Source organism: Choloepus didactylus, chromosome 3 (assembly GCF_015220235.1).
Source record: "Choloepus didactylus isolate mChoDid1 chromosome 3, mChoDid1.pri, whole genome shotgun sequence".
NCBI classification, from domain to species: Eukaryota; Metazoa; Chordata; class Mammalia; order Pilosa; family Megalonychidae; genus Choloepus; species Choloepus didactylus.
This window is the reverse complement of record NC_051309.1, coordinates 203,838,513-203,848,023: the sequence shown is the minus strand read 5'-3', so window position 1 is coordinate 203,848,023 and position 9,511 is coordinate 203,838,513. Positions and strand designations below refer to the sequence as shown.

At 36.4% G+C, this 9,511-nt stretch overlaps 1 pseudogene; it reads right to left on the bottom strand.

Annotated features, from left to right (window-relative positions):
- Nucleotides 1-5,223: 5,223 nt before the first annotated feature.
- LOC119530620 lies at nt 5,224-5,718 on the bottom strand (annotated as a pseudogene).
- Between the last annotated feature and the right edge of the window lie 3,793 nt (nt 5,719-9,511).

The following is a 9,511-nucleotide window of genomic DNA, read 5'->3' as shown; positions in this document are numbered from 1 at the left end:
TTTACTTGTTGTTCCTGTTGTTTATTAGTTGTTCCAGGGGGTCAAACTAGCTTCCACTCCTCTCTATGCCACCATCTTAGCTCAGTCCTCATATTTTCATTTGATGAAAAGAAGTTCTTAATATTAATGGAGTCAAATTAAGATTTTCTTAATGGCTCCTATTTTGTATATATTAAAAAACCCTCCCTTTCCCAAAGGTCATAAGTATATTATCCTACATTTTCTTCCAAATTTTTGTTTGCTTCTCACATTTAAATCATTAATGTATGCAAAGTTTATACAAACACATATATACAGTTAGATAGGTATATTGCTCCGTATTGTACCAAATTTGATGCTTTTTTTCCAAATGTAAACTAATTGTTCCAGCATTATTTATGAAATGGTGCATATTTTCTCCCCTGATGTGCAGTGCCACACCATCATTTATCAAGTATCCACCTATGCACTGCACTGTTTCTAGCCTGTCTATTAAATACCTTTGGTCTATCAGTATATCCTTGTGCCAGTATCTTGTCTTGTTTTCTTTAGATTATACTGGGTGTTGATATCTGATACAGCATATCTCCCCACTTCATTCCACTGGAAGAATTTCTCACCTATTCTTGGCTCTTTGGGCTTCAATATAATATTTTAAATTCATTTTCTCGTTTCTTCATGAACACTGTTGGCTTTTTATTGGAATTGTTTTGATGCTATAGATTGGTTGGAGGAGAACTGACATCTTTATCATAGAAATTCTCCCTATCTAGGAAGATGGTGTCATCCCTATTTATTTAAGTTCCCTCTAAAGTTTTTCAATAAAATTTTCTATTTTTTCCATAAAGATATTGTACAAATATTGTTAGATTTATCACTGTGTATGTGTCTGGGCATGTGTGTATATAATTACATTCAACCATACAATATATATTTGTTGCTACTCTTGTAAATACTGTTTTTTCAAATTACATTTTCTAAACTGTGCCAGTTTGGATATGTTATGTTTCCCCAAAAGCCATGTTCTTTAATGCAATCTTGTGGTGGCAGATTTATTAGTCTTTTGATTAAGGTGGAAGCTTTTGATTGAGTGTTTCCATGGAGATCTGACTCACCCAACTATGGGTGATAATTTTGATTAGATTATTTCCATGGAGGCACAGGCCCACCCATTCAGGATGGGTCTTGATTAGTTCACTGGAGTATTTAAGAGAGAAGCTAAGAGCCAACACAGACTCAGATGCTTGCTGATGTTTATAGATGTTTGGAGATGCAGACAGAAGGATGTTTAGGGATGTTATGCTAAGAGATGAAAGCAATGCAACCTGGGAGCAAAGGACCAGTGGGTGCCAGCCATGAGCCTTCCCAACTAACAGAGGTGTTCCAGACACCATTGGTTGTTCTTCAGTGAAGATATTCTCTTGGTGATGCCTTAGTTTGAAAATTTTTACGGCCTTAGAACTGTAAATGTGTAACCAAATAAATCCCCTTTATAAAAGCCAATCCATTTCTGGTATTTTGCCTCATGGCATCATTAGCAAACCATAACATAAACTTTATTGCTAATATATATAAATGCAATTGGTTTTAATAGCAATATCCAGCATCATTCCTGAACTACTCTTTTCTAATAATTTATACATACTTTTTGGGGAGAGGAAGGGGGTTCCTATGTAGATGATTGCATTGTTTGTGGATACTGACAAGTTTTATCTTCCATTACGATCTCTATTCCTATCCTAGCTTACACTTCCATTACAATGTGAATCAGAAGCCATACTAGCAAGAAATCTTGTCTTACTCTGATTTGGAAGAGAATGGTTCTATAACATTTTACCATGATAGGGATGTTCATTGTAGGTTTTAAACAGGTAGATTTTATCAGGTTAGAGAAGTTGCCTCTAATTTGCTAAGAGTTTTAACATGAATACTGATGATGCTTTTTTCTGTTTCTACTGAAACAATCGTATGGTTTTCTCCTTTAAGTTTTTAATGTGATTAATCACATTAATCAATCTTCTAATATTAAAACACCATTGCTATATTTAATTAAACCCCAAATGGTCATATTCAGTTAACTTTTTAATATTCTGCTGGGTTTTTTTGCTAATTTTGTGTTTAGAATATTTGCATGTATATTCATGAACACAATTTTTTTTTAGAGTTTGGTATTTAGAATTTGTTGGAGAGCATTCATTTTTCTATTCTCAGGGTGATTTTATATAAAACTAGAATTAGGATTCTGTGCCTGGTGTTTTCTTTGTAGAAAAATTTCTCATTACTGATTAAATTACTTTAATGGTTATAAGACAACTGAAGATTCTTATTTCCTCATGTCAGCTTTATGAATTATATATAAATTTTAGTCCATTTAGTCAAAGTGTTGAAATTTATTGATACAAAGTTGTTTTATTTTTTATCTTTTTTAATCTCTATTTATCTTTATGTATGAATTTTCTTCTTATTGAATTTTACCACAGATTTGTTAATTTTTTGTCACTTATTTCTCTGGAATATTAAGAATGCATTCTACTAGCTGGAAGGAAATACCTGAAACTGTTGAACTGCAATCCAGTATCCATGATTCCTGAAGACAATTGTATAAAACTATATAGCTTATATGGTGAAACTGTGTGATTGTGAAAACCTTGTGGCTCACACTCCCTTTATCCAGTATATGGACACATTAGTAGAACAATGGGGACAAAAAGTGAATGAATAATAGGGGGGGTTGGGGAATGGAATGTTTTGGGTGTTCTTATTTACTATTAATTTTATTTTCATTCTTATTTTTATTAATTTTGGAGTAATGAAAATATTCAAAAATTGATTGTGGTGATTGATACACAACTATATGACATTGTGAACAATTGTGCACTTTGGATGATTGTATGGTATGTGACTATGTCTCATAAAATTGCATTAAAAAAAGAATGCAGCTCAGCTGTATGATGGTACCATGGGCAATTGATTGTACACTTTGGATCTTTGGATAATTGTATGGTATGTGAACAATCTCAACAGAAAAAAAAAATAAATTAAGAAAAGAATGCATTCTATAAGTGAAAAAGAATTTCTTTTTTAAAAATTTTCAATTAATTACTAGTATGAATGAACATTTAAAATTTATGTTTCTGCATCTATAAATTATCAATTAGTAGCTTTTCCCCCTTTATTTACTGGGGGGGGGTCTCAATTTTTGAAATCGATTTCTATGAGCTCATTTATTGAAGACACTGTGAAAATGGAATGGTTAACAACTACACTATCCGTCTTGTTTTGCTGGAGCTCTCACATTATCCAGAGGAGGACCAAGTCAACAGAGAATCCAATGAAACAGCTCCAGCTTGATAAACTTGTGATCCTTTGAGTGCCCAGGACATTTCTGTAGCTACAGTAACTGCAAGTCTCCCAGAGGGAGAAAAACAAAAAACAAAAACAAACAAATAAACAAAAAAAAACAATTTATGCTAATTACAGAAAAATCTGCTAGCAAACATTCTGACTCTCTGATATCTGAACTGGCTAGCCATCTCCAAAGACACTGAGGCTGACAAACATCCTGGCTCTCTGTTATCTAAACTGGCCCACTGTGCTCAAAGACACTACCCAAAACCACCTCTAACAATGCCCTACACTTTCCCAAAGCAGCCCAGGTCCCAGATGACCAATATAAACTGCTCTCTATACCCCAACCTCCAAACAGGTGTGTGTGTGTGTGTGTGTGTGTGTGTGTGTGTGTGTGTGTGTGTTTTCTGGCTCTGCTCCATATGCATATTTGCTCTTGCTCAATAAAATGTCATTCTTGCCTCTACAGCAAGTCCCGTGGTTATTTCATTCACTGACATTTCCAACTTGTTGACTGTTGTATTTGTTACAAATAATTTCTCAGTGTATTGCTTAACATTAATTTTATTAATAATATTTTTAATGTCCACAAGTTTTTTTCCATTTGTAATTTTTAAAGATTTTCTAAAAAGTTGATTGAAGTGACGCATATATATAATGAAATGCATAGATCTGAAGTGCACAAATCAAAGGGTTTTAACAAATATATGCACCTCAATATATAAGTTTTTAATTTTCATGTATTTGTATTTCTTGGTCTTCTCCTCTAATTGACCACTCTTTGGAAAAATTGTTGTGCTGGTTTAGATGTATTATGTCCCCAGAAATGCCATGTTCTTTAATGCAATCTTGTGCGGGCAGACATATTAGTGTCAATTAGGTTGGAACCCTTTGATTGAGTGTTTCCATGGAGATGTGACTCAATCAAGCATGAGTGAAACATTTAATTGGATTATTTTCATGGAGATATGGATCCCAGTGATTTAGTCACTGGAACCCTAGAAAAGAGCCCACAAACTTAAGGACTTCAGATCAGCTGAGCGTTTTGGAGAACAGCAAACAGAGACATTTTGGAGACAGCCATTGAAAGTAGACTTTTGCTAGCCCAGAGTTTGTTCCAGAGAAGCTAAGAGAGATGAAGCCCAGAGTTTGCCCTGGGATATGTTAAGACAGGACCCCCAGGCACTTAGAGAGAAATGTCCTGAGAGAAAGAACCAAGAACACTCAGGAGCTGAAGGAGAAGCTGGAACACAACCCAGGATCAACAGACACCAGCCAAATGCCTTCCCAGCTAACAGATATTTTCTGATGCCATTGGCCATTCTCCAGTGAAGGTACCCTACTGTAGATACCTTAGCTTGGACACTTTTATGTCCTTAAGACTGTAACTTTGTAACCAAATAAAACCCCTTTATAAAAGCCAATCCATTTCTGGTAGTTTGCATAATGGCAGCATTAGCAAACCGGAACAATTGTGAAATAATGAAATCTACAGAAAAAATTATTGGGTGTTCTCTCTAGGGCACCCTTTCATGTTATCTCTGCCTTTCCTTGTTGTTGACCTATTTAACAACTCTTTACATTGTAGAAAACTGATGATAATGCAAATGATTCTTGTTCATAGAAATGTAAATGAGTTGCTTCTGGTGGAATGCAATTGATTGTTGTCCTATGGACAAATCGATTTTATATCTATCTGTAAAGTCATTTTAGCCTTTCTTACCTGTTTATGTGTGTGTGTATTCTATGAATCAGCTGTAAAATCTTACTGGTTTCCTCATTAATCAATGAGTTGAATAAAATCCTTGTCACATTCATTTCAAACAAACAAACAAAAAAAGAATGCATTCTAGTATGTGACTCTTCATTGGTATGAGAAGCTACCCAGAGGATAATTTATTGATTTTCCTTCTCAAAGCTTTCTTTAGAAGCATTCAAACTTTTCTTTATTGGGTGGGAATCTGGGGTCCAGTTTAGGGGGGAGAATTCTCTAGGAGCCTCCCTGTACTGGAAGAGCTGTATTAAGCAGTGTCTCCTCCACATTTCATCCCCCGGGGAGATCAGTGACAGTCAAACATGATTAACTCCATTCAGGTCAATTTTGGAATAAATTGGCAAGACCACACCCTCCCAATAGCATCATCAGAGTCTTGGGAAATTTTAGTTAAGTCTGGCAAAAATGTGATGTTCATATTGCCCAAGTTACCATTATTTGTTGGAGCTTTTATTCAAACAAGGAATCCACTACAATAAAAACAACATCATAGTTACATCATGAAATTCATTTGCTTTACAATTAAATGCAACAATTTCTGTGGGTTACACAAACGTGAAATCCAAAGGACAGAAGAGGAGCAAATAGAAACAGCAAATGTGTTCGCATGAAGTCATAAAGTCTTGTTCTTAGAACTTTCCATTGCAAACAACTGACTGCTTAAGATGGGGAGGCACTAGGTGACTGGAGGAACATAAAGTGAGAACTAGAACTGAAGGAGACTTATGAGTGACAAGAAAGAGAGGGCACTGCTTCCTGAGCACTTCCTTGCTGATTCCCAAGGGTAGACACTCAGATTGGGCAGTCTAAGTGGGAAGTTTCTGTAGCAGAGGTTTCCACACGCATGCCAGGCCTGTGGTAGACCCGGGACTGGATTCTGAAAGCTTCTCAACTAATATGTGGGTTTAAAGTTACAAGTTTTCCTCCAAGTGCCACTTCAGCTAAAGCCTTAACATTTCTTTTAGGTAGAAAATATGATATTGATTTCATATTTCAGAATATTCATAAATTCAAAACTGGACTGATTGTCTTGGGTAAATTTTGGTGGCGTTTCCATTAAATATTTGCACAAAGAAATACGTCCAAATTAAATGCCAATTTTATTTTAAAAGCACTTTTGAGTACTTACAGATGTTCAAAAATCTAGAAATTTACATTTGTACATTATATTTTGCCATTTTCCTCTTCTTTTAAATAAGGATGTGTTTCCTGTTACGTAAGTGAAAATTTTTTTACTTACCGTTTGCTTATCATGTCTTGTATTTGCATACAATAGTAAGAATTCCCCACTTTTATTTTACCAAGGCTATCACAATTCTTCACAGTCCATTGAATTAAACTCAATATTCTTTGGAAAGCCCAGTCTAGACAGTACTTTAACACAACTACAGCAGTGTGCTGGTTTAGAGTCTTTATTTATATATTTTAACACTTCCACTCATTTTGCACTCATTTTGCACAAGTTATCTAGAGGTTTAAGAGAAGCTTAGGGCCCCTTCCCCAAGTACCTCCTTCCTGGACAAGGAAAACATACCCCAAACTCAAAGGGAGGACTCAAAATTGTTCACTAAAAGATTTTGTAGGTTCCAAAGAACATTTCTAGGTGTTAATAAGCTCTTGCTTCTCTCTCTCTAACTTTCTTCTTTCCTCTGATCTCCATGTTTCAATCTCCACTAACTGTTTCAATCCCCACCACTGGACCCTATCCTTATACCTACCTCTTCCCCTTAACAGATTGTCTTGCAAACTCAGAAGCTTCAGGCCTCTTCCAGATGCCAGTGCCTAGTAGCCCCTTCTGTTCAGTCTGCCACTGCCCATTCCTCCTGGACTGGGAAAGAATGGACACACAAGTGAGAGTGAAAGAGGTGAGAAAGAAACAAGCAGCCTCTGTGGAAAACAGCCTGTCACTGACAGCTAGGCCTGGTGTTCCCCTGCTGAACTTAAACAACTTCAGATAAGGCCACTCTGTAGCTGTGATGAGCTAGGCCAAAAGAAGACTGCTCCATAAATAGTCTGAGCACAGATTAAAATCAAGTACACTATACAAACCCAAAGGTATCCAAAATCCCCCACACCCTGCTAAAGTGACTGTTTCTTTACAAATTATAGTTTACTGCCCACTCCATTCTTCTTGCCACCTAGATAAAAATTATTAAAATACTCTATCATAGGATTTCCACCCCTTTCTGACAGCACCCAATCCAGAGAGAAACCACGTTTCATCAACATCTGCACCAAAATCACTTAACACAAGCACAAACTCTTTAACCTTGCACCTTTAAGAACCCCTTACCACGACTCCCTGTGGTTTCTTGCGTTATGGTCTCCATTGTTGCAGAAAGTACCAATAACCCACCTTGTTCAACTATAGGCAACACCACTCCTCTTCTTCAGTCTCTCCATTAGGAGGCCTATGGGAACTTCCTTACAAATTCATCTAAGAACTAAGGGCACCTCCAAGGAGAATCTTCATTTTCTTTGAGAAAATAGTCTGATCTCATATGAGGAATATTCTTTCTGCTGGCATGAACTTTGATCTTGCCCCTTGTCAAAGAATGATCACAGTATTACTGTACTAAGGAATATTTAATTTTTTCAGCACAGCTTACATTATAAAAGCTAACACGTTCACTGTAAAAGGCTCTCTCAAAGACTCAGAAGCACCAATATTTACTTCCATCAGAATAACGTGATTCAAATATCACCTACTTCTCAGTTGTCCCTGCCAATAGAGAAGGGGTTATGTTCCAAATATCTCAGCACATGATAATATTGTATATACTAGAATCATTCTTTTCATCCTCCATTTAAACAATTTTTGTTATTTTAACACTTACACAACATAACATGTCCCATTTTAACCACTTCAGAATCACTCTTATAACATGATTTTTTTCAAATGTTGAAGATTGATCAAAATCTTACTGTAATTTCTACCAAACCACGGACTTTCCTTCATTCTAATATTGCTCCCATACCTGTTTCACAGCCAGTCATGCCCAAGGCAGTGCCAGCATTATTTGAGTTGTGCAAATAAAGATTTCCCAGCTGAAAAATTTCCTTCCCACTAAGCTGCCACTAGGGAAAAAAGAAATTAACATTTATTGAGTTTCTTCTAAATGCAAAGCACTCTCATAAAAATTTATCTCATTTAATCCTCGCAACATGCTGCAAGATGGGTAGTATTATCCAAATTTTGACACTTGAGGAAACTAAAGGCCCATGATTTCCCCTGCAGGGTGGGGGACTGTGTCTTTGATCTGCTGTTCTGCTTGTACAGCTCAGTGGTTGATCCATTGTAGGTACTCAGTAAAAGACTGGTTGAGTAAATGAGGCTTGGAAAAGTCAAGAAAATTGTCTGGGTCAAAATCCCTTCTAAATGCAGAGATTCAAAGCCCATTCTTATTCTAAATTCCTAACATTTATTAATAACCAAAATTATTGCAGGCACTAGAGACTGTGCTGTCGAACCATTAAAACTACAACACGATGTAACTACAAACATGGAAAATAAGTGAAATATTTGTAAGTACTCAGCACCTGACTCAGTACCTAGTACATAGGGGATATGCAATAATATAATATAATAGAGTGACACTAGTTTTTTCTGGAGCTAACTCTCTCTTTGATCATCCAGACCATGGAAGTCTTTGACAGCTCCCACTGTGGGACTAACTGATGCCAAGTATCTTTGTGGCTTGAATCTACAGCAGGATTTCCTGAGACTATATTCTGGAATTTTAAAGTGGGCTCATGATGTGTGCAAATTGCTATGATATGCATTATGAAAGAAAGACCAGATTAAAAGTAACACAAGTTTTACACTCATTATGCACCAGGCCCTGGGCTAGGTAACCCAGTTAGAAGATGAAGGACTTGGAACCTAGACCAGTTGTGCCTGATTTCCATACTGTGCCCCTAAGGAATAAAGGAGTATAGCATGGATGAAGATGTAAGGAATAAGACAGAACATTATACAGTAGAAGACAAACTGTATTTCTGTTTAATAAATGAAATTTAGATCCAGAGTCAGGTGGGAAAAAAGAGAGAGAGAAGAGAAAAAGAAGGAGGCAGAGAGGGAGAAAAACATTTCTTAACTTTTCACTTGCTGACCCCATCACAGCACAAAGGTATAGGAATGCACTGAGCCCTTTCAGCTTGTCCTTCCACTCAATTTGGACAATTGTCTAACCTTTCTACACACAAATATTCCCAGCATATCTCCCTATTCCTGGAGCCCTAGGCCCCTCAGGATCCACCCTCCTACAGGGTGCTGTCCAAGCCAAAATGCATAAAGTTGATCCAATTATAATGAGCCCCTAGGAGTTCATTGGAAATCTTTTATGCTTTCAACTTTGCTTGTAAACAACATTGTTTTACTCATGGACAGAATGTGTTTTCCTGATAGCA